General features: G+C 38.1%; 1 protein-coding gene across 10 annotated transcripts in view; it reads left to right on the forward strand.

Moving 5' to 3' along the window:
- Window positions 1-26,940, forward strand: part of ADGRG6 (adhesion G protein-coupled receptor G6) — a 160,325-nt gene that overhangs the window by 38,307 nt on the left and 95,078 nt on the right. The window contains exon 2 of one of the 10 annotated variants that reach the window (XM_049902394.1): window positions 26,055-26,276. The exons of the other annotated variants lie outside the window; for them this stretch is intronic. The gene's annotated coding sequence lies outside the window, so the exon portion shown is untranslated. The remainder of the gene's footprint in view (window positions 1-26,054; window positions 26,277-26,940) is intronic. 10 annotated transcript variants of the gene reach the window in all.

Raw genomic sequence — 26,940 nt, forward strand, 5'->3', positions numbered from 1 at the left:
TTATAGTCATGTTTTGTTGCCCTATTGTTTTAGAGTCCTTGAGGGTACAAATGGTTAATGTGCTTGGCTGCTAACCAAATGGTTGGAGGTTCGAGCCCACCAGAAGAAAGGCCTAGAGATCTACTTCCAAAAACATAGCCTTTGAACACCCTGTGGAGCACAGTTCTACACTGACACACATGGGGTCACCATGAGTCAGAGTCAACCTGTTGACATCTTTTTGTGTGTGTGTTTTATGATTATTAATATGTTTGTATTTTCTCTCTTATTGATTGTAAGTACCTAAATTTAGGGATCATGTCTTTTTCAGTTTTGTATTCCTCATGAAGCCAAGAGAGTGTAGGTACAGCAGTAAGAATGAATTAAAGCAAATTATTTGAAGGGAGATGGTTTGTGATGAGGGTAACCCATCCACTCTATGGGTGTGAAGTGAAGGGTAGAGAAGCTATGTTGTGAACAAGTAGACCAAGGCACAATACATTTCAGATTTGGAGCAGATTTCCTTGAAGTATTCAGAGAGCTGCAAACCCTAGTGGCTCATTCTGTAATACATTTTGGTTCTCTTGATTGTTGTTGTCGTTAGGTGCTGTCGAGTTAATTCTGACTCATAGTGACCCCATGTGAAAGAGTAGAACTGCCTCACAGAGTTTTCTAGGCTATAATCTTTGCAGGAGCAGCTCACCAGGTCTTTCCCTCACCAAGCTGCTGAGTGGGTTTGAACTGCTAACTTTCAGTTAACAGCCAAGCCCTTAAACCTTATATACATAAATTTATATACCCAAAATAAAAAAAACAAACCTATTGCTGTTGAGTTGATCCCAACTCATAGTGACCCTATAAGACAGAGTAGAACTGCCCCATAGAGTTTCCAGGGAGCAGCTAGTGGATTCAAACTGCTGACCTTTTGGTTAGCAGCTGTCCATCACCAGGGCTTCCAAAATTTATATAGTACCTAAGAAAAACATCAGTTACATAAAAACCCAGAACTTAACAAACAACATGTCTAAAAGGCCATTGTCATAAAGTTCACCTCTTCCTCTCTTCTCTTGCCTGAACTATTCCTGGGGTAGGTTTATGCTCCCAGCACATCCCTCCACTGTAATGCACCTCCCTTTTCCTGTCCATGGGAGCAGAGGATAAGTTCTAGAGCTTCTACCCAGTGCTACCCCCATACTCTTAAATCTCCCATGAGAGCCGTAATTGAGCAGATTCTTGGACTGAGACTTCAGGGTGCAAGTGGATTTGGGATTCTGGACTGCTTGTTAATCCTGTTTTAGCTATGTTATGAGTTGGCTTGGGATTTTAACTGAATTTTATGATGCAATTTCCATGGGAAAATGAATTCTAAATTCTGTATAATCGACTTGAAACTTATTTTTTGCAGCTTAATGAATTAGTACATTTTGAACTTCAGTTTTTGACTTTTTAAGACCAAATATTTCTGAATTCATTGTTTCTCTGCCCTATTTATTAAAATCAAATTAAAATATGCTTAACTGTGTTCATGAATGTAGAAATATGATGTAGTTCAGTGTTTCAAACTTTTATCAAGTTGTTATGCTTCCTGTTTAAATGACTATCTGTAGATTAAGAAAGTATTTATCTCTCTTATAATTAGTAGATTATACTAAAATGTATACGTTTGATTAAAAAAAAATCATTCTGTATTCACCCATGACAATGATCTTATACTTTTTGATTAATTCCCAAAAGATTTGTCTAAGAAAATAAGTAATAAAAGCAAAAGACATCACACATGAAGACATCCATTAATACCGTCTATTGTAGAAAAAAAGAACAATGTAAAATGCCATTAATGTAGAATAATTTTATGCATTACAGCAAAATGACTACAATTACCATGTGGAAATACACACAGGAACTGGTATAATGAACAAACTGTCAGTTCTTCTGGTCTCATGGCAAAGGAGGTAGTTGTTTGTGGAGGCAATTGGCCACACATTCCTTATCCTCCTCCTGTTCTTGACCCTCCTTCCTGCTCTGTTGCTCCAGGTGATTAGAGACCAAGTGTGCCTTGGGTGACCACTTGCCAGCTTTTAAGACCCCAGACACTGCACAGTGAACTAGGAGGTAGAACAGAAGCACGAAACATGTTATTTGGCCAATTAGCTGGGTTGTTACATGAAACCCTGACCCTAAACCTTCAAATCAAGGAACTAAATCCCCTGAGGTGTTTGGTTGTACATCAGGGTACATTTTTTAACCATAATATTTATTCTGTGATAGTACTCAACAAAATTTCTTTCATTATGTTTCAATTATAATTATCACCATAGTAAAACTTTTTAACCAATGGTTCTTAAACTGCTCTGGTCCCAGAACCAACAGTATCAGCATCACCTAGGAACTTGGTAGGCTTGTAGATTTTTGAGATCCACCAACTGGGGGTAGGAACCAGCAATCTGTTCTGACAAGGCTCCTAAGTGATTTTGATGTTAGCTAAAGTTTGAGAACAAGTGTTCTAAACTATTTTTCAACACAAATGAAATCCAGGCTAATTATAGCTTAATATTTTTCTATGAGAGCTAAGAAATGTATCCAGCATTTGTAATGCTGTTCTTATTCATGTCTACATCCCCACAGTAGCATGTAATGGTTCAGTATGTGGACTGTGAAGACAAACTACATGAGCTGAAAACTGGTTCAATGACTTGCAAGTTATAGGGCCTGTAAAATGAAACCATGCTAGTACCTGGCTCCTAGAATTGCTGTGACAATTAAATAAGAGAATTCATGTAATGTATTTAGGAGAGCCTGACCCTATAGGAGTCCCTAGGTGCAAACTGTTAACATGCTTGACCACTAGCAGAATGGTTGGAGATATGAGTCCACTCAGAGGGGCCTTAGAAAAAAGGCCTGGCTATCTACTTCTGAAAAACTAGAATTGAAAACTCTATGGAGCACAGTTTTACTCTCATACACACGGAGTCTCCATGAATCAGAATTGACTCCATGGCCACTGACTTATTAGAAAGCACCAATTAAATGTTAGCTATAATTGTTATCATTATTCAGCACAGTGGTTTGCATGGCGAGTAAGTAAATATTTTTCTGGAAAATAGTATTTTAAGTTTCAACCAAGGATTTGAAAAAAGGAACTTTCAGGGAAACAGATGAGATATAAAAGATTTTTCAGGGATAACCCATAATGTGCATGTTTCATTAGCAATTTTTTTTTTCTAAATATTGTTTGCAGTTTATTCTTATAAAAACCAGAAAGGGAACCTTTTTGCAAGAAAAAATTATTTGAATGTAATTTTCTTCACTTCCCTCGTCGTATTTCACTTTTGACAGGGAAGCTGGCGCCTGAGCATCCACTATCTTCAGCAACCTTAACATCTGTTCTTGTTAACCTTTGAGGTGTTCGTGATCCTTACTAAAAGAAAATTCTCACAAAGTGAATTTAATCTACAGCTTCTTCAGGGAATAATCAGTTCCTCCTTCTTTCAGAGAATAATCATCGTTTGCAGAAAAGCTACCATTATTGAGTCTTTGCTTGTTAGTGATCGACACAAACGGTAAATCAAAGGCCCTTTAAGTAATGGAAAGGTATTCATATATTCGGAGGGTGAATTTTCATTTACACGTTGGTGCTCAAGTGCAGAGCAGCTAAAGCATTCCTGGTTTACTCCTTAGATGATTTCTTGCTCCTCTTCCTCAGTTTGCAAGTGCACCGAGATGACCATAGCCATGTATCTGCCACCTACAATAGGAAGAGGCTAGAAAAGAAGATGGCGGGGAAAGGCAGCTGTGCAAAGGTTAGATCTGTGAGGCCGCAATGAACTTCTCTCGTCTTCACTGCAGCCCAGAGTCAGCAGTTGTTTGGTCCTTTATTTACCCTTTATTTAGGTTTTATAGCCTCTGACAAGGAACAAAACATGTTCTGCTGCAAGATGTCTTCTATTTGCCATTAGAGTTGTTTTAAAAGGAAAATAGGGTGGTGGGGGGAAGCTAGGTGGTGATAACACTTTTTTTCTTGACGATATTCTCAGCCAGAGGTTCTTACGCAACTCAGAAAGATGTGGGAGTAAATGTAGTAATATTCATTAATCATGAAAATGATATTAAAAAAGGATTTCCCTTAGTGCCCAGTGTAATATGCTAGGTCACCAGGCTTGGTTTGGGACTCAGCAATTCTTATACACTGTTCAAGATCAAGAAATAGATGATGATGTATTAGAATTTTGATGCCTTAATTTTCCCCTCAGGAAAACAAAGAAAATACGCTTGAGCAGAAGACACATTTGATTGATTATAATATTGCAGTATTGGGTGCATTCAGTGGGCTGAAAGTTGAAAATATTTTATCTGTGTTTTTCCCTGATGGTCATTAATTTGGGGTTTTGAGGAGGAGGAATTTAAAACTTACTCCTTGAATTTTCATTCTGAGTATAAAAACCTGTTCTTTTGAGCTTGCAAAATGAATTTCCAATTTACAATACGCCAGAGAACTGCAGCGTATTACTCTTAAAGCATAGAATTCTTGCCTGTGTAAAAAAATGCAGAATTGTTTAAAAAAAAAAAAAAATTCTAAGTTTCATTCATATAACTGGGCTTGATCAATACTTTTGTCTGTGGGAGCTCAGAAGCTGAACTTGCCTTTGTTTTGGAAGTCACAGATGGGGCCCAGGGTGGCTGAGTTCCCTTTGGAGTTAGGGTTAGAAATGGGTGTGAATGACATGGACGTTCTATAGAAAATTGGGTAGTTAGTGGAAGAATGAAAAAATAGCCATCAGACTAGTGTTCTTCAATTGTCTGGGATTTTTGAGCATTTTCCTGGTAAGATATAACCTTTGCCATCCCTGCCCTTCTGATTCTAAGGAGATATGCTCCCTCTTCTCTTTCATTCCTGCATTCTCCCACTGTCTTTCCCTCCCACTCCCTTGAATCTTATGGCTCCTTTAAAGTGAGCAGTTCAAAGAAAAGCCACAGTGAAAAGGGCAGTGTCTTTTAGGCCTAGTGAAACATGTTCTGCAGCCCATGGGCTTTGTGTGAGCTTTCTGTGATCTCATCGTGCTAAGTCCGAATTGAAAAGAGATCCCTCTGTTCTGGGTTTGCCAGTATAATCATCATGCTGGATGACGAAAACGCAATGGGAATCCAGCAATGACATGACCCCCTGAAAGGAACTTGAAGACTCAACTTTATAGAAATGTCATTAACTTGACCTTGATTTGTTTTACTTGATGGCATTGTCCTGAAATGCATCAGCACTTGCACCCTATAGTTCTGGATTGCTAACGTTCTCAATTTTAAAGCAACATTATTGATCACTTTTGGCAGAGTTAATGGAACAGAATAGTTAGTGAAAGCTCTTGCTGTCTCCTCTCTTTTTTGTAAACTGCTCTTTTTTTTAGTGTGTTCTTGACTCTTTTTTTGACTCAGTAGGAAAATATGTGTCACCGCCCCCCCCCCCCACCTCTCCGCATTAACTATTCATCTTAATTCACAGCTTGTGGAATTTGGTGTGTTTTCATATTAATTTTTTTTTTGGTCTAGAATGTTAGGCCGTATTTAATGAGATGTGAAGTGATATTATCTGCCTCAGATGAGTTAACAGCATTTTTGTAATTCAGTATGGCATTGATATCTCATATTAAGAAGAGTTTTACCATGGGAAAATGCAATAAAGATCTTTAGATTTTTAGAATAAAACACTGTCAAGTCTAAAATATACCATTGTTGGCATTTCAGAAACAGAGAAATCATATATAAATACAGATATGGCTCCTAATTCTTCGTAAAGTAGATGGAACAGAATTTAACATCAAAATATGAGTAGATCACCTATTGTTGATTACTTTAAAATGATTTTCTTTATGTATAATTGGTTCCCATACTTGTGAAAGACTTGGATACACACATTCTCAGCAGACAGGCTGTGCTTGCTAGCATAGTGATGAGTAGATAGCATATCCTGGATATTCATGATATCGCTTCTAATTTAATTCACAAAGAAACTTAAACATACCTAAGTTTTGGGCAACATTACATAGAAATGGAAAGTTTTTCATCATTAGTAAAAGGACATTTTGTAAAGTATTGACTTGATGAACTTCCTCTGTTCTCCACTAAACTGTTTTTAACCAAGATGTTTTTTGCCTCCTTTGTGAAGGAAGACTGGGGTTCAGCAGATGTGGGCTTCTGTTAGCTTATGTCATTCCAAGGCAGTTTCTCTAGGAAATGATCTCCTTTTCCTGTACATCTTGCTGTGGAGATTGGGTGTTGTGTGGACATTAAACATTTTTATTTACCAACTCAAGAATGATAGTTTTTGCAGGAGAGATATAAGATAAAAAATTGTTCATTTTATAGACATCGGTTTTGTGTACCTTTGGATTTTTCTTTAGGTCTTCCTTTTCTATAAATTGCTCGACATAAATTAGCGAGACTGCTTGAGGTCCCCCCTAAGAAGCAAGTAAAGGAATGTAATCTGGGCCCAGGAATTCTGGCAAGAGGAGCAGGCCAATAGGAGTTCTTGAAGCTTCCAGGGAAGGGCTTATATCCAGATGCCTGGCAAGTTAAGCATATGGCAGTGCCAGCGTGTTGCCTGTTGTTAGCATCCCAACCTGGCTACACTAGGAAATTTACTGAGCGTAAAAATAGCCTGGCACTTACCTTACTGACTCAGAGGTGTTGAAACTGTTTTAAAAGCTAAGAGTAGAGATGGTTGGAGGCTTCTATTATGCAAATGGTGATAAGAGCAGAAAAGTATCCTGTCATTTGCCTCAAATTTCAGAGCAAAGAGAATACTATACAATACTTGATTGAGACAATGTTAAATTATTTTCTTGCTTGTATTTGTCAATTAATCAGTGTCTTGCTGATCCAGCTCACCCAGGGAACAATGTTGGACAAAATGTGAAGCCCAGATGGTTAAAAAAAGGGCACTGTGTGTTGACTCACTTGTTTTAATTCATCACCAAGTGTATTTATTGTTGGTCAGAGTTATATCCGCTCTGAACTATTTCACTCTTCCCAAAATGTTTGCACATGTCATCAGAATAATTCAATACGATAGATAAGCTAGTTCTTCCTCATTTTAATGTGTGGTGTACTAAAGGATGGGTGTTAGAGTTGGGTAAAAAGGAATCATGATTTCATCATCGCTCTTAAGCTTCAAGCTCTGGGAACTTGGAAATGCTGCCTGATGTTCTGATTTTGAAGGATGGGATTAATATCTGTGTGACACTATGGTAAGGTTGAAACAATATGATGGATGTCACCAGTACGTTGTAGTTTATTATTATTTAGAGACAAGACAGTTGAGTCACAGAGAAGTTAATTGATTTGCCCATCATCACATTGGAATTTAATGGCAGGGACGAGCTTAACTTCAGACCGTCTGTCTCTAGGCCTATATTCTTTCTACACTATCATTCCTCTTAATTAAAATAGATTTTGCTGAATAAAATCTTTGCCAAGGAATGATATGTGGGTACACTAATGTTTGCTGAAGGACAGTTGGTAAAAATTATCACCAATTAATGATATAAACAGATTGTGGACTGGGGAGGAAAGTGGGTTTTCCAATAACTCCTGATGAATGGGCAGGTCATTTTGTTCTGTGCTAGTTTTCAGGGTGTGTTTCCAAGGCGAGCACCAACGTATGACAGTTCAACATGAACTTGTAGAAAGATGGTCATTAAAGGAACTACAGATTTACCAGATTTAAAAAAAAAAAAAAAAGGCAGAAATAATCCAGGAAGGAAGCTAGAAAGAATAACATTTTGTGTAAGAAGCAGAGAATCAAAATGAGTAAGTTTGACCAAAGAAAGTGATAAGGAAAAGGAAGAAAAGGCAAAACTCCGCATTACTAGATATGGTAAGTATATATTTACACCCCTTAGCAGCCAGAGGATCTAGACTCTGTATACCTTCCTGTGCCCCATAAAACAATAAGGTGGATTTGGAAGCATTAACAGATTGTAGGAGTCCTGTTACCTAACTCTCCAGAAATAGAAGAAGCCCAAGTGTTTGCAAAGCTAGAGCTGGGATGAATGAGGAAAAGTTACCAGGAAGTATGTCTTGGCCCAATCTAAGGAAGAACTTTCTAACAATAAGAGCTGCCAACAATTGAATGTTCAGCTCCCCAGAGTAATGAATTTCCTCTCTGGAGAGGCAGGCAGCAGCTAGAAAATTGTCAGGGGTGCTATCAAGGGGTTCCAGTATTGGGTCAGAATATGAATCAGATGAACACGAATGTCCCTTGCCAAGAATATGTGATTCTATGACTACTTTACTTATACCTTATCTCTATTTCATATTCAGAAGAAAAAAAAAAAAAACCTTCATTGTGTTTCATAAATATCTTTTAATATATTCAGGGAGGAACTTGGGTTTATGAAATAAGGTTAACAGTCCTTTCAAAGGAAGCAGTCAAATGAAATTCAAAATAATCTATATTAGAGGAAAATAATCCAAATATGAGCTTCTTTTCAAAGTCATAGTGTATAAAGCCTGTGGGAGTATTTACAATCCCAATAGAATGAATAAAGGGATTTGCAGTAGACACAAATACATTTACACAAGAGTTTATCAGTTGCATTTAGTATTATTCTGGCAGAGGGAAGAGTTTACACAGGGTGTGAAAGCTTTTGGAGGATATCAGTGGGAAAGCAGGTTGGTATGTTCATCTGGCTGCCTCAGATGCAGAACTGTGCATGGGACAGAGGGTAGGATTTGAGACACAGATTTGGGAGTTATTTACATAGAGGGTGGAACTGAAATCAAGAAATTTCCAAGGGAGTAACTATCTGGGGAAAGGAAAAAGGCAAAGAGACAGCTGAGCAGAGCTTTAAGGAACAGCCAAATATAGAGAATAGAAGGAAAAAGTAACCAAAGGAAGTGGTATTAAAAGAGTATTTTGTAAATAAGGTTAAAAAAAAGTATTTTTGGGAAATTGAGAAAGAGAGTTTCAAGAAAATGTGATCAGTGACCATATTAGTTATCTTGTTGTTGTTTTTGTGTGCCCTCAAGTTGGTTCCGACTCATAGGGACCCTATAGGACAGAGTAGAACTGCTCCACAGGGTTTCCAAGGAGCAGTTGGTAGATTCGAACTGCTGACCTTTTGGTTAGCAGCCTGAGTTCTTAACCACTTAGCCACCTAGTACTGCTGTAACAAAGTACCACAAGTTGGGTGGCTTATAAGAACAGAAATTTGTTTTCTCACAGTTGTAGAGGGTGGAGGGTCTCAACCACATCCATTCCTTCTGAAGGCTCCAAGGGAGAATCTGTTCCATGCTGTCCTAGCTTCTAGTGATAGCTGGTGGTCCTCAATGTTCCTTGGCCAGTAGATGCATCATTCCAAATCTCTGCTTCCTTCGTCACATGGCCGTTTTTTCCTCTGTATCTGTCTGTCTCTTCCCTTTTATAAGGATACCAGTCATATTGGATTAGGACCTACCCTACTTCAGTTTCACCTCATGTTAACTGTTAACATCTTCAAAGACCCTGTTTCCAAATAAGGTCACGTTCACAGGACCCAGAGGCTAGGACTTCAGCTTATTTTTTTGGGGTACTCAATTCAATCCATACAGTGATCCTCAGAGAGACCATAAAGGGTGGGAAATAAGGAAAAAGCTGAGATAGCAGTTTCCCTGGAAGAATATAACTACCTTTTAAGGGATTCCTTCAACTCTAGGTGCACCTGTATAATTTTGTAAATATGAAGGAACAAAAAGCAGAGAAATTGATTTAGCCAAAGTTTTGTTTGTTACTTGAAGTGAATTTTTATGCTCTCTCTCTTTTTTTTTCCGCCTTATGGGTCATAGTGGAGCCCCGGGGGCCCAGTGGTTAAGAGCTTGGCTGCTAACCAAAAAGTCAGCAGTTTGAATCCATCAGCCACTCCTCGGAAACCCTATGGGGCAGTTCTGCTCTATCCTGTAGGGTCTGTATGAGTTGGAATTGGCTGGATGGCAACAGGTTTGGATTTTTTATTTGTTTGTTTTATGAATGATAGCAGTGCCTTTCTGTGCTCAGGCATGAACTGTGCACCTTTTCCATACTGCAGCTCAGACTTCTATGGGTAAAGACTCTAGGTCAGGCCTAAATTTGTCATTTTGGATCAATCTCCACTGGAGGTCTGTGTTGTTGTTGCAATTTTTCTCTCTTGGAGAGCTGGCACATACTAGCAGGGACCTTCTAGTTATCTCTGAAGTATACATTGGATAGCATTGTTTTAAGACTGACCTTTGGTCTAAATTGACTATAGTCTTATATACAATAGGACTGTAATTGGGGAGCACTCAAAATTTTAATTTTTTGGTGTATTGCTGTCTGGTATAATGGAAATAAATGTTTTAGCTGAAACTTCAGTCTTTGGTTTAAATAGTTCATCTATTACATGGTGGCAACTATAGTATATTTAAAACAAATATCTGTAATAACAGATAATAGCCTTACATTGATACAGGACAATGCACCTTAGCCATGAAACTCTAAATATACTCAAATTAATTTTTCTTTAATTTAATTTTAATATAGAAAGTTCACAACAATTTTTATTATGGTAATTACTGTTTCATAAATGGTTGTAATGTAGTTAATATCTCTTGACTTAAAATAATCTTATCGTCTAAAACAATTTAAGTAAAATTCTGGTCATATCTGATATTTAATTAAACCATTTAAATTATCATTTCTGATTGTAATATTTGTATTTTCTTTATCATTCATACAGCCAACCATCCATACAAAATTAGAAACAACCCAAATATAAACTTTTTTCTCAATGGCTAAATAGTTGTTTAAACCAATATTTTATTTTATAAGGATCAGCACAAAGCTGGTTCCTATGAGGCAGAGGTTAAAGATGTCTCAAATGTCCAACTTTTCCAAGCTGCTGTACCACTCCATCATCTCTAACACCAGCTACACCCTCTCCCCTCGATTCTCTCTCTCCCATCTTTGGGTTCCCTAGTTCGCTGCAGTGTGTCCTAGAACTCACGAGCCGTATAAAGGAAATGGCTCACGCAGTTGTGGAGGCTGGCAAGTCCCAAATTTGTGGGCTGGACATAGGCTTCTCCCAACCCACGTGGGTGCAGGAGTTGACGAACCCAGTCCGGGAGTTCAAACCTCAGGCTGCTGATTCACAAGACTATGGAAGCTGGTGAATTAGGTCACTTGATAGGCTGCTGGCCCAAGGGGTGATAGAGTCCAGAGAATCCCAGAATCAGCAGGTCAGACAGCAGGTCTCTGGGGAGAACAATTGATCATAAACTGGACACAGAATCCAGATGCAGAGAGAGCAAGCCTTGCCAGTACACACACATATATCTTAGATGCAGAACACACCCCAGGAAAGGACATCATTTTAGCAAGGGTGGTGCTTGAGCCTCACCCTCCTGCAAGGCTGCGACCCAGGCCACACCTTACACTAATCCTGCCTCATCAACATGTAGAGGTGAGGATCCACAATACATAAAATGTAGGACAGCCACGCAATACTGGGAATCATGGCCTAGCCAAGTTGACATAACCCCAACCATCAAAGCTTCCATATAGCTTATTTGCACAGTCCCAGTCAGTGATTGTGTGTGAGTCACAAAGGCCATGGCTAGAAGGGCCATATTAAGTAATTCGTTTTACCACATTGTTCCAGAAGTTTGTTAAATTTCCGGCACAGCCCCCTCACACACACACACACACACACACATACACATTCCATATCTCACTGTATATGACTGGCATGGTAAATAACTCTAAATTAATGTAAGAAATTTTGTTATCTTTGTATTTGTTAATCTTCACATCTGAGAGCTTACTGATTTGTAACCTGTTTTAGTCAGCTATTGTACAAACCTCAGCTATCAATCTGAATATTTATATATATTCATAGTGTATTGGTTATAGGTTGCTATGAGTCAGAATTGACTCGACGGCAACGGGTTACACACACTCTGATTTGGAAACCCAGGTGGTGTAGTGGTTAAGGGTTTGGTTCCTAACCAAAAGATCAGCAGTTCAGATTTACCAGGCACTCCTTGGAAACTCTGTGGGGCAGTTCTACTCTGTTTATAGGGTTGCTATGAGTCAGAATTGACTTGATGGCAGTGGTTTGTTTTATTTTTTAATTGATTCTACACTTTTTAAAGGTGGGAACCCCTTTGAGAATCTGGTGCTAGCTATACACAAGATTTCACAGTCACTTGCAGGAGGTTAACAAAACTGCTTAAAACTCATTCAGGAACAGCCAAGTGGAGAATCCCTTCTATGCCATAAACTGCCCATTGGCATTAGGAGACATGACAACAATGCAAGTGCCTTCAAAGGAGCTGATGCCGAGCAGACTGTAAAAATTGGCGTGAGACATTGAAATTAAGGGTTTGACTTAGGCACTGTCAAGTGTCCTTTTATCAGGGCTGACCTCAGAGCTTTCTAGAAATCATGCTGAAATTAGAACCCCTCCTCTCCCTCTGCATTGCCAAGAATAAGTACTGATACGAACTTGGTCGTCTCCTTTTTCTCTACTTCTGCTTTGCTGGAGGACCCAGATTTGTCATTATATGTACTGACATTGTCTTAAAACAGCATAATCCTTTTGGGGTGTCAAGGACTAGGTTCACGAAGTGTTCTGTCACACTTGGCAATCAGGAGCAGGCCTTCTTCGAGACTGTCCATGCTCCTAGGATGTTTTGACTCTAAGGAATATTACATGTCTTACTAGAAGTACACAAGAAAAACCACTATGAAATTACCTACTGAATCTTTTCATTACCACTCTGTATTTAATACCAGATAATTGTTTCTGGATTGTCTTACATCACTGAAACTTTAGAAACCAAGTGAATTTTTTTTTTTTTTTTGGCTTTATGATAGTCTGTTACTCTTTGACATAATAGGATAAATATTCCCTTCTGTGTTACACTGTTATGCATGTGTTTTGCAGGTGTGGTTGGCATTTGAAATGCTGGCTCCTGATTCACAGACAGAAAAGCTCTCAAATATTAGATGCAGAGTTAGACAGTGCTAAGCCATCCTTAATAAAGTTAGCTTTTTATTTTGTCTTGTTAATGATAAGTATTGCATATTAACAGTAACTTATATGCCCAGTGGGATCAGGCTGTCTCTCCTGTAAACAACTCCACATCTGTGGAAAGGGAAACATTAGAAGTGGGAGTTAGATTAACAACCGCTGTTGTACTCACATATGAACAACTGCTGCAAGTTATTTTGCAAAGAGGACAAAATGGAATGCAGATGTATTCCCACGAGGAAATGTAGATTTGTAGCAGTTGGTATATTGTTGTTTTTATGTTGTTAGGTGCTGTCAAGTCGGTTCCAACTCATAGTGACCCTATGTACAACAGAACAAAACATTGTCCGGTCCTGCACCACCCTCACAGTCTTTGTTATGCGTGAGCCCATTGTTGCAGCCACTGTGTCGGTCCATCACACTGAGGGTCTTCCTTTTTTTTGCTGACCCTCTACTTTACCAAGGATGATGCCCTTCTCTGGGGACTGATCTTTCCTGATAACATGTCCAAAGTATGTGAGATATAGTCTTGCCATCCTTGCATCTAAGGAGCTTTCTGACTGTACTTCTCCCAAGATAGATTTGTTCATTCTTCTGGTCATCCATGGTATAGTCAATATTCTTCACCAGCACCACAACTCAAAGGCATTAATTCTTCTTCTATCTTCCTTATTTATTGTCCAGCTTTCTCATGCATATGAGGTGATTGAAAACACCTTGGCTTGGGTCAGGCACACCTTAGTCTTCAAAGTGACTTCTTTGCTTTTTAACATTTTAAAGAGGTCTTTTGCAGGAGAGTTGCCCAATGCAGTGTGTCGCTTGATTTCTTGACTACTGCTTCCATGGGTATGAGGTGTAATGTTGGTACATTAGCACATACTTACGGAAGCCTACTATATGCTAGTCTTTCTAGTCATAATTACCCCGTATTTATTTGATTCCCAGAGAGTGAATTCAACTCCTATAATTTACAGTTGCTTTTTTTTTTATATGCATATACATATAGGTATATAAGGTTACAGAGTATATAAAAATCATAAGTGTGTATTTATACATTGTATAAACCCATTTAACAAAACTCACAATTACAAAATGAAACAATGGGCTGCATGCCAAGTCCATTCCAATTACTAGTCACCAGTTGCTGTCAGTTGACTCAGACTCATGGTGACTCGTGTGTGTCAGAGTAGAGTGTGCTCCACAGGGTTTTCAATGGTCGATTTTTCAGAATTAGATTGTCAGACTTCTTTTAAGGTGCCTCTGGTGGGCTGGAACCCCCAGCCTTTTAGTTAGCTGCCAAGCGTGTTAACCATTTACACCACCCAGGGACTCCCATTCTAATTAGAATTCTATAATTCTATGAGTATATTACCATTGAATACCAAATTAAAACAAACAGAAAAAACTTAATCAATCTGGAATGTCACTAATTGAAACGCCCCCAACACTGTTTTGTTTAGTCATGTCCAAAGAGGAATCTGGAGACACACCCCATGCCTAGAAGGTTTGCCTTTTAAGGTTACTGTAGAAACACTTTTTGGTGCAGTTCACCTCTTTCTTAAGAAACAGCCTCAGTTTCATCATTTGGTGACTCAGCTGGTTATAGGGCTTTATGCTTTAAGGACCGGTGTGCAAAGAGGGACTAAAGTAGAGTGGAAGGCAAATAGGGTAGTGGGAGTGTTGACGAGAGGTAGTAGTGGTGAAGGAGCCCTAGTGGCACAATGGTTCAGCACTCAGCTGCCTACAGAAAAATTGGCAGTTTGCACTCACCCAAAGGCCCCACGGGAGATAGATGTGGCAGACTGCTTCCACAAAGATCCCAGCCTAGAAAACCCTATGGGACAGTTCTTTTCTGTTACGTGGGGTCACTGTGAGTTGGGATCGACTTGATAGCACCTAACAACATCAACAGTAGTGATGAAAAGGCGCAGTATAACCTAGTGGAAGAAAAAAAAAAAAATCTCCAGAGGCTAGAGGAAATTGTTGAAAGGAAAAATATAGAAAACTAAGTTTATCTCAAGTATTTATTCCAAAAGTCAAATTCCAGAAGAAATCTGTTTCCATTATACTTTCCCAATCCATGCTTGTGGTATGGTACTGACTATTGTTCAAAATGAGAAATTATAATATCCTGGATAATCAAGGAAAATTAGCATATTCTTTTAAAAAAGGGCTTTGTGAGAAATAAGCCCTACCATTAACTTGAAAAACAATTTTTGGAAACTGTAGTTTCCTGAGTGTTTTTACTGGGGCCTTACCATCTAAATAAAGATATAAAAGTTTTTCTCATTAACTGGCCATTTCAGTTGTGTTTTACCCAAATCAGAGTTAGTAAGCCAAAATCTGACAGTGGTATTTTTTCCACTGCTTTCGTATCCGTTTTTTTTTTTTTTTTTTAATTTGTAAACATAAACAGTGTTTAAATACTATTAAAACCCCATACCAAAACCTGTCTATCACAGAGTAGAAAAATCACTGAAATCCTTTCATTTATATTCATCTGGCATAAGTCATTATCCTCCCGCAGTAAATATATTCTGTTACTTACAGGAGGAAAACTAATGGAAAAGATTTATTTATTTATTTTAAAATATATTTAGATCAGTAAAATTTGAAATACAGATGAAATCGGACTTACCATTTACTCATAATACCATTGCTTTTGTATGTGCCCCAACATAATTTCCAGATAAATATGAATGAAACCTTTATGGTAAACTGTGTAAAAATATAAATCTGTGTATTTTCTGTGCAAAAGGAAATTTGTGGTTTCGACAGCTATAAAAATTGTATTTGCTACTTTTTCTGTTTTTATTTAATAATTTTTGTGTTCCTTAAATCCATGCATATGCAGTCTTCATATTCATGAAGAGCTTAACTAGAATTTATTTGATTACTTGGGGTAATAAGAGCACTTGGAAATAAGAAATAACAAAATATCTTTTTAAAAAAAAAATTCAGTAGCCAGAGATGGTGAACTATCTTTAAGCAAAGAAATCATAAACTGTGTACTTTTTACCAGATTCAGAAAAATCACACTTATGTCTTTTAATAAAAAAAATGAGGAGGGGTGTCAATGTTTTTGACTAAAGATCTTTATTTGCTGTTTATTTTACATTTTTTTCCTTGTAAACTCATTTTCTGAAATTGTTCTATGAAAGCAAAAAGATAAATAGTTTTTAGAGATAGGTATTTTCATTATATACAAACAAGTTCAGATTCTTCCTAAGATGATAAAATTACGAATTTTTAAATTATAGATTTTTTTTTAGATCAGAACAACACAGATGAGTTATAATGTTTTAATTACCACTGAAGAGGAGGGCAAGAATCAAGCATATTGGAAAATACATTCAGCTTCCAAACAAAATGATGTTAAAATAATGTATAACCAACAAAATCCAAAGCCATGAGAAATTGCAGTTCACTTACTTATTTTAAACTAGTACACAGGTCAAGACTTTTTCATGTGTGAACAATCTGATACAAGATTCAGAATTCAGAAAGAGGAAGGTCTCAATTTATATTCTTCTGGATTGAAACATTAAGATTTATAATATCCCAGAGTGTTTTGTTTAGTATACTTCACTGTACTTGAAATTTACAGCACTGAATTCCTATCCCTAGATCTTATCTAAATGTTAAATGAAATGTATGAAAGATATCTCTGTTGAACAATAGTTACAGTTCCTACTGGATTTTTTTTTTTCTTTTTTTGCTTGGAAGGCTGACAGGGTACTCACCAGCTTACATGCTAATACATGATTTATTATTCTGGATTTATTAGTCTGTGAAAAGTGAAAAAATATCCTTCTCTTGATGGTGTCACTGATTGTTTTGTTTCCAAATATTAGTGATAAGAAAAATATTACACGAGCTCAAAATTGTAAAGCAAAAAGAAAAAAAAAAAGGAAAAACTATGCAGTGATCAGTGTAAATAAGTTTTTGTTTAAACAATGATTTTGCAGTAAAAGGATATTTTGAAATTCTTTATTAAGACAATCTAAATATTTCATGTGCATTTCAGCACAGGACGCATAGCTATGCTAGGTCTTACCTTCTGTGTTTTAAATGTACATGGCAAAATATCCAGTCTTAAAAAAATATGATACGATGTATCCTTTGAGTTTGTTCAAAATTAATTCCACATTTATTTACAAACATATTTTAAAGAAAACAGTGTGGGAGAATATTTAAAGGGTTGTGATTGCTAGGACTACAGGAAAGGGATTTCCAAGCCCATTCAGTTTAATAACTTTTACAATTAATTGGTTAAATGATGCTTTCGTTAGACCTCTGGTAATATGCAATATAGTAAAAGGCATTACGGTCTCCAAAAAATTTTTGTAAATGTAGCTGGTTGCCTTGAAACTGTAAAGAAAAAGCTTCTGCTTCCTTTCTATTTGAAGCAATAGTTAGGTAGGTGAGAATTTATAGAGTAGATACATGGAGCACACAAACATACATGCACACTCGCACACATTCTACTTTCAGGATTTCTAATGTGGTGATACTCAGTTTGAATCTAACATTGTAATTACCAAGTTGTCATCATCTTTGGGCTGAGATAGATTGAGGACTACAACATATTTTAAAATTTCTTTAGATGATGAGGATATTAGGAAATGAACAGTTTCTCCTCCCGCTTCAAATAATTCCATGTGTCCTAAAGTGGGACACAACAGGAGGATGGATGGAGGATTTGGAGAGCTGAGAGTCCAAGCAGCCCAAATAAATGTCAGAATTATGGGTCATTCAATATTTGGATTGTAAAATATTGTTGAATATGAAGGCCAGAGGAGACACGGAATATTCACTCCTTATTTTTTAAAGCTTTGCATGACTGAAAAATTTCCTGTAAAGTGGTGGAGAAAAGACATGTGTACTACAGATTCATTGAGGTGTTAAGAATGTTTTTGATATAAAAATGTAATTGTCATAGGAGTGGTCCAAGATGGCAGGGTAGTCAGATGCATCATGATGTCCCTTCTACAGCAAAGACCCAAGAAAACAAGCGAATCAGATATAGATGACAGCTTTGGAACCCTGAGCATCAAAAGCAGGGCTGAAGAATTGGACTGAGTGCCAAGTGGAAGGAGAGATTGTACAAAAATAGTGAACACCGAGCATTACGGATCACCAGTGTCCTGCCAGCTTAACTTATACAGAGCGCCCATACTTAGACAACATAAGCAGCATTCCCAGACGAAGGCCCCATCACTTGGTACAGCCAAGCAGGAGCAACTCTGCACCCACGTCCAGAGAGTTGCAGGAGTGCTCCCAACCCTGTAAAAGTTGAGTGCACTCACCTTACCCACCACACCCTCCCTGCTGGAAGCCCACAGACCTGCAGTGTCCCCCCCAACACGTGATCACTGTCCTGCAGCACCTGCCACTGTCCCGCCCCCTGAGCTGGGGGCCCATGGACAGACGGTACACACCTCTTTACCTGGCTACCACCACCAGGGACCTGTGGAATGGCGTCACCCCTTCTTCTGCCCACTCACTCATGCTGGGGGCACCCGTGGTCTGCAGCACCTGCTCTAAAGCCCAGCCGCCTGAGCTGGGGTCCCCAGAATGGTGTTGTCGGCTTATCGGCCTGGCATCTGCTTATCTAGCCCTCTTCTGCCCACTCAGTGGTGCTTAGAGCCCGTGGTCTGGTGGCATCACCTCTTCTGTCCACCCACCCATGCCAGGGGCCTGTGGATGGTGGCACCCACCCCTAAGCTCAGCCACCTGAGCCAGGTCCCCATACCAGTGGTGTCTGCTCATCTGCCTGGCCTCTGGTGCTAAAGGCCAGAGAACCAATGGCATCCCTCTTCCACCCAACCAACTGTGCCGGGGCCTGAGGACCAGTAGTGCCTGCTCCTAAGCCCAGCTGCCCACATTGGGGACGCATAGACCAAAAGTACCTACTGTCCACCTAGCCACTGGTGCCAGGAGCCTGCAAACTGGAGGCTTCTGCTCCTATGGCCAGTAAACTGTGCCAGGGGTTCACAGACCAGTGGTGCCTCCTACTCACTCCAGCCACCTGTGTTGGGGGTCTGAGGACCAGTGGCACACCATACCCTGCATCACACTCTAGTGGACAGGGGCACACCCTCCTAACAGTCACCTGTGGACTGGTAGCATCACCCCTGCTTCACCCCCCCACCCTGACACCCCATAAAACCTGAGGCTTGTGCCCGCTCCAGCCACCCCATACAGTCCTGAAAGAAGAAATGGTAATGGCACTACCTGATAAGGAATTCAAAAGACTTAATATATAGGATTCTCCAAGAGATCAAGAAAACCCAAACAAAACAATAGAAGAATTCAGGACAACAATATAAATAAACAATTACAAACCATACAAAAACAGTAACTAGAAATCCAAAAAATTAACAATAAAATTTCAGAAATAGACAACTCAATAGAAGGACATAGGAGTGGAACTGAATCAATGGAGTACAGAATCAGTGAAATAGAAGACAAATCCCTTGAATTGAAAAGAGAACTAGTTCCACAATGATAGTAGGAGACATCAACACACCACTTTCAGTGAAGGACAGAACAACTACAGAAAATCTCAACAAAGACGCAGAAGATCTAAATGCCACGATCAACCAACTTGACTTCATAGACATATACAGAATACTCCACTCAAAGCAGCATAGTATACATTCTTTTCCAGGACACATGGATCTTCTCCAGAATAGACCACATTTTAGGCCACAAAGCAAACCTCAAGAAAATCCAAAACATCAAAATAATACAAAGTATGTTTTCTGATCACAATGCTGTAAAAGTAGTCCAAAAGAGAAAGAGCAAGGGGGAAAAAAATCAAATACATGGAAACTGAATAACATCTTGCTTAAAAACCACTGGATAATAGAAGAAATCAAAGATGAAATTACAGAATTCCTGGAACCAAACAAAAATGAAAACACAACATACCAAAACCTTTGAGATGTAGTAAAAGCATTATGTAGAGGTCAATTTATAGCAATAAACGTATACAAAAAAAGAAAAAAAAAGGGCCAAAATCAAAACGTTAATCCCACAACATGGAAAAATAGAAAGAGAAAGCAAAAGAAGCCCACAGCCACCAGAAAAATGAATAATAAAGATTAGAGCAGAAATAAATGAAACAGAGAACAGAAAAACAGTAGAAAGAATCAACAAAACCAACAAGAAAAACACTAGACAATAGATAACTGGTAACTTTGGTGAAGCGTAAGACAGTACACAAATTAAAAAAAGAATCAACAAGACCAGAAGTTGGTTCTTCGAAAGGATCAATAAAATCAACAAACCACTGGACAAACTGACAAAAGAAAAGCAGGAGAAGAAGCAAATAACCAAATAGGAAATGAGATGGATAACATTACAACAGAGTCAATTGAAATAAAAAGGATCATAACAGGTACTATGAAAAACTCTACTCCAACAAACCTGAAAACCTAGAGGAAATGGACAAATTTCTAGAAACACACTACCTACCTAAACTAACACAAACTGAGGTTGAAAATCTGAACAGACCCACAACAAAAGAGGGGACTGAAGAAGTAAGAAAAAAGGTCCTAACCGAAAAAAAAGCTCTTGCCGGGCAGGAGGTCTTCACTAGAAGATTCTACCAAACATTCAGAGAAGAGCTCACACCTGTACTACTCAAACTACATCAGTGCGTAGAAAAGGAAGGAATACTCCTGAGTTCATTCTGTGAAGGCAGCGTAATCCTGATATCAAAGCCAGGTACAAAAAAAAAAGACCTCACAAAAAAAGAAAATTACAGACCAATAACCATCATGAATATGGACGCAGAAATTCTCAAAAAAATTCTAGCCAACAGAATTCAATAGCAGATAAAAATAATAATAGTACATAATGACCAAGCGGGATTCTTACCAGATATGCAAGGATGATTCGACATTAAAAAATCAATCAACGTAATCCACAGCATAAATGAAAGAATCACATAATCATCTTAATTGACACAGAAAAGGCATTCAATAAAGTCCGACACCCATTCCTCTCGGCAAAATAAGAATAGAATGGAAATTTCTCAGCATAATAAAGGGCATTTATACAAAACCAATAGCCAGCCTTATTCTCAGTGGAGAGAGACTGAAAGAATTCCCTGAGAATGGCAAGCAGACAAGGATGCCCTTTATCATGACTTTTATTCAACATTGTACTGGAAATCCTAGCTAGAGCAATAAGGCAAGAAAAGGCATTCAAATTGGTAAGGAAGAAGTAAACCTACCCTTATGTACAGAGTATATGATCCTGTACTTAGAAAATCCCAAAGAGTCCACAAGAAAGCTACTGGAATTAATAGAAGGATTCAGCAAAGTAGCAGGATACGAGATCACCGTACATAAATCAGTTGGATTCTTCTACACCAACAAAGAGAACTTTGAAAATGAAATCAGGAAAATTATACCATTTTGAAAAGCCCCTCAAAAGGTAAAATACTTAGGAATAAATCTAACCAGAGATGTAAAAGACCTGTATAAAGAAAACTACAAAAAACTACTTCAAGAAACCAAAAGAGACCTACATAAATGGAAAAACATACTGTCTTCATAGATAGGAAGACTTAAAAAAAGATAGGAAGACTTAACATTATGAAAATATTAATAATGCCCAAAGCGATCTGTAGATATAATGCAATCCAGATCTGCATTCCATCAGCATTCTTTAACGAACTGTAAATACTAATCACCAACTTTATATTGAAAGAGGCCCCAGACAAGTAAAGCATTAATTATTAAAGAAGAAGAACAAAGTGGGAGGCCTTGCACTACCTGATTTCAGAACCTACTATACAGCCACGGTAGTCAAGACATTCTGGTACTGGTATAGCAAGAGATGCATAGAGCAATGGTATAGAATTGAGAACCCAAAAGTAAATCCCTCCACTTATGGATAGCTGATCTTTGACAGAGGGCTAAAATGCATTAAATGGGGAAGAGGCAGTCTCTTTTACAAAGGGTACTGGCAAAACTGAATGTCTATCTGTAGAAAAAGGAAATAGGACCCATACCTCACACCATGTGCAAAACGAACTCAAAATAGATCTCAAGACCTGAATACAAAACCAAAAACTATTTAGATCATGGAAGAAAAAATAGGGACAATGCTAGGGGCCCTATTATATGGTATAAATTGAATACCACACATAACTGAAAGTGCACAAATAGCAGAAGATGAACTAGATAAATGGACCGCCTAAAAATTAAACACTTATGCTTATCAAAAGACTCCTCCAAAAGAGAACCTACAGACTGGGAAAAATTTATTGGCTATGACATATCCGACTAGGGTCTAATCTCTAAAATTTATAGAAAACTTCAACACATCAACAACAAAAAGACAATCCAATTAAAAAATGGACAAAGGACATGAACAGACACTTCACCAAAGAAGACATTCAGGTGGCTAACAAACATATGAAGAAATGCTCATGTTCATTAGCCATTAGAGAGATGCAAATCAAATCTACGATGAGACACTATCTCATCCCAACAATAATGGAACTAATAAAAAAAAAAAACAGAAAATAACAAGTGGTGGTGAGGTGAGGAGACTGAAACTCTTACACATGGTTACTGGGAATGTGAAATGATACAACCACAATGGAAAATGGTATGGTACTTTCTTAAAAAGCTGGAAATAGAAATACAGTGAGATCCAGCAGTCCCACTCCTAGGTATGTACCCTAAAGAAATAACAGCAGTGACACAAATAGATATATGCATACCCACATTCATTGCAGCAATAGTCAAAATAATAAAAAGATGGAAACAACCTAAGTGCCCATCAACAGATGAGTGGATAAATAAACTGTGGTGCAAACACACAATGGAATACTATGCAACAATAAAGAACAATGATGAATCTGAGAAACATCTCACAACATGGATGAATCTGAAGGGCATTATGCTGAGTGAAATAAGTCAATCATAAAAAGACAAATATTGTATGAAACATATATATGTATGTATATATAAATACATACATATGTGTGTGTGTGTATATATGTATATATAACTAGAAAAGGTTTACCCAGAAAAAAAAAGCATTTTTGATGGTTATTCAAACCAGATACAGTAGAGGATGTGGAATGAGGGATATCATTGCTGATGTCAGGTGGATCTTGATTGAAATCCGAGAATACCAGAAAGGTGTTTACCTGTTTTATTGACAATTTAAAGGCGTTAGGCTGTCAATCATAACAAATCATTGACAACATTACAAGGACTGAGAATTCCAGAACACTTAATTGTGCACATACGGAACCTGTACATGGACCAACAGGCAGTTGTTTGAACAGATCAAGAGTATACTGCATGGTTTAAAATCAGGAAAGGTGTGTGCTAGGCTTGTATCCTTTCACCATACTTACTCCATCTGAGCAAATAATTCGAGAAGCTGGACTATATGAAGAGAATGGAGCGTCAGGATTGGAAGACTCATCGACAACCTGCAATATGCAGATAAGACAGCCTTGCTTGCTGAAAGTGAAGAGGACTTGATTCTCACAACTGGACCAATAAGCAACATCATAATAAATAGAGAAAAGATTGAAATTGTCAAGGGTTTCATTTTACTTGGATCCACAGTCAACATCTGTGGAAGCAGCAGTCAAGAAATCAGATGACACATTGCAGTGGGCAAATCTGCTGCAAAAAAAAAAACCCTTTTAGTGTTAAAGAAGCAAAGATGTCACTTTAAGGACTAATGAGCACCTGACCGAAGCCATGATGTTTTCAGCTGCCTCATATGTATGCGAAAACTGGACAATGAGTAAAGACCAAAGATGAATTGATGCCTTAAATTATGGTGTTGGTGAAGAATGTTGGGTAATGCTGTCAGAACGAATAAATCTGTCTTGGAAGAAGTATAGCCAGATTGCTCCTTAGAAGCAAGGATGGTAAGACTTTGTCTCCCATACTTTGCACATGTTAGCAGGAGAGACATCATGCTTGGTAAAGTAGAGGATTGGCAAATAAGAGGAAGACCCTCGACGAGATGGATTGGCACAGTGGCTGCAAGAGTGAGCACAAGCATAACAACAATTGTGAGGATGGTGCCGAGCAATGTTTCATTCTTTTATACATAGGTTCACTATGAGTCAGAAACAACTCAACGGCGCCTAACAACAGTAATGATAATTACTATAACATAGACAATCTTGCAACAATAATATTAGCAAATACTAATTTACGAATAAATATAGAGGTAGATAGATATGTCAAGAGGTGTGAGAGAATCTAAGGGATCACACCAATCTGCAAATACAGTTTTGGTGGTGGATAATTCTTCATACATTACTGTAGGTATTGTTTATATATTAATATAGACAATAGAGCACACAAGGGGCACAGTCAGGGCATCTTCTTATACATAATCAAATACCTTGCATTCCTAGGCTGGAAGGCAAAGGATCATAGACTCAGGGACATCTATGTCAATTGGCACAACATAGTTCATAAAAACAGTGTTCTGCATCCTATTTTGGTGAGTAGTGTCTAGGGTCTTAAAAGCTTGCAAGTGTAAGATAAAACTATTAGTCTCTTCCCATCCAGAGCAAAGGAGAATGTGGAAAACCTAAGACTCAAGGGAGCAATTAGTCCAAAGGACTAATGGACCACATGAACCTCGGCCTACACAACCCCCAGACCAGAAGAACCAGATGGTGCCAGCTACCACTACTGACTGCTAGGACTGGGATCACAACAGAGGGTCCCAGACAGAGCTCGAGAGAAATGAAGAACAAAAAATCAAATCCACAAAAAAGACCAGACCTACTGATCTGATAGAGACTGGAGGAACCCCTGAGATTATGGCTCTAAAATATCTTTCTGACCTGGAACTGAAGCCATTCCTGGATACCACCTTTCAGCCAAACAGTAGACAGTGCCATAAAATAATAACACCCAAGAGGAACGTCAGTCATATGAGATCAAAAGGACAACATTTGCCCAAAAGCAAGCATCAGAAGATAGGAAGGGGTAGAAAAACGAAATGAAACGGGGAAGCCAGGGCAGAAATGGGGAGAGTGCCGACACATTGTGGGGAATGCAGACAATGTCATGGAGCACTTTATGTACAAACTATTAAACAGGAAACTAATTTGCTCTGTAAACTTTCACCTAAAGCACAATTTAAAAAAAAGTAGTTGTCTTTTTGTCTCTAATCGTTCTTTAGTGTTACATCAGGAAACGTTGGTAGTGTTGTTAGTTTTCATTGAGTTGGCCCTGACTCGTGGTGAACTGCTCCATAGTGTTTTCTTGGCTGTAGTCTTTACGGAAACAGCCCCCACGCCTTTATCCAGCCTAGGAAAAAATGTATGTAACTTCAAAAAATATCTTGGTATTCTTGGCAGTCATAGTGAAGGCTTTCCTGCTTATACTTGTTGACTGATCACTAAAAATATTGTATAAATAATGAAAATACTGAACCAAAGTTTGGTTTGTAAATATAAGATTAAACACTATATTAAATCTCTTGCTTTTAGTTTGGAAGTCCTTTTCACATCATGATCAACTATGTTTGAATTCAAAATATTTCTTCTGGTTTACATGTCAGTTAAATGAATTTTTAGTGGGTGTTTCTGACATTCAAAAGCAAAGGAAACAGACTATCATAAATATTAGATTCTCCCACAACAGAACGTGCTGAATACTCTCAAAGACAGTTTATTTTATGTTTTATGTAAATTTATGAACAGTTTCATCAACTAAAAATATATTTTTTTAAATAACAAAATGATAGTCTAGAGCTAAATTGTAATAAATTAAAAAGAAAAATTTTTAATTATATGGTTGATGTTGACTGTTTCTGTCATCAAAATTGCAAATACTAGCCGAACTTTAATTTGCAGCTAAACTGGTTTATTACATCAATCTATTAGTTAGTGGTTGTCATGTCTTATATTTGTGTTGAGAACCCAGAGAATGTACAGTTGTTTTTAGGAAGACAGAAGTAGATGCCTTTAGCTTTAGAGGTTGGATTCTTAGGGGTTGAATTGTTCCAGACATATTCTTTATGTTGATAATCTCACTGTAGGTTCTGTGGGAAAAACACCCGTGGTGTTTGCAGGGCTAGAGTCAAGCTAGTGGGCTGCCCATCAGAACCCTGACAAGAAGGTCTCACAGAGGGCCACTCCTCGCCTTGGGAAATTGTGCCAGCGCTCAGCCTTGGAGGCTCAGACGTTTCATTTTGAACTTACTCTGAGTGTGGATCTATCTCTTAAGAGTAGATTCATCCAAGCCAATGGATTTATTATACGTAAGTATTATTTGTGTGTTTGCTTGTTTTGTTGTTTGTTTGTAAATAAATAATTGGGCCAGGTACTATACTCAGCTTTGGAGATACAGTAGTAAATAGGACTTAGTCCCTGCTCTCATGAAGCTCACAGTGTAGATAAAAGTTAAGAGAGATGTTAAACAAGTAGCTGTAAGTTTACTTAAAAGCAAAGGGAAGTGCAGAAATTTCACATCTATAGCTAATTTACCATGGTTCATCACACTGGTCAGAATCCACTCAGGCTGGTCAGGATCCAAGGCCTGATTATTACTGGTTGTTAAATATTTTTATTTTCACCCTCGTTCACAATGCCATGATGGGGATATCTCCCTACCTAAGAAACCAAATTTTAATTAGCCAATTTGTTCATTTATAATGAGTAATGTCTATCAGAGGAACCAGGAGAGTAAATAGTCTGCCCATGTGGAAAACCGAATAATGATCTTGGCATCAATTAGAAGACTGATGAATCCAGTTTTTAATGTCCTCAAACTAAGTCTTATGTATCTATCCTATGAGAGACTTGGCCTTATTGGTAGTACATAAGCTATGGGTCATTTGCTGGGGTTCTTTTCTTGGCCCACTATAGTGCTTGGATTGGCACTACCATTAACTTCTTAGACTTTCTGTGTTACCATACTCAATG

Source organism: Elephas maximus, chromosome 1 (assembly GCF_024166365.1).
Source record: "Elephas maximus indicus isolate mEleMax1 chromosome 1, mEleMax1 primary haplotype, whole genome shotgun sequence".
NCBI classification, from domain to species: Eukaryota; Metazoa; Chordata; class Mammalia; order Proboscidea; family Elephantidae; genus Elephas; species Elephas maximus.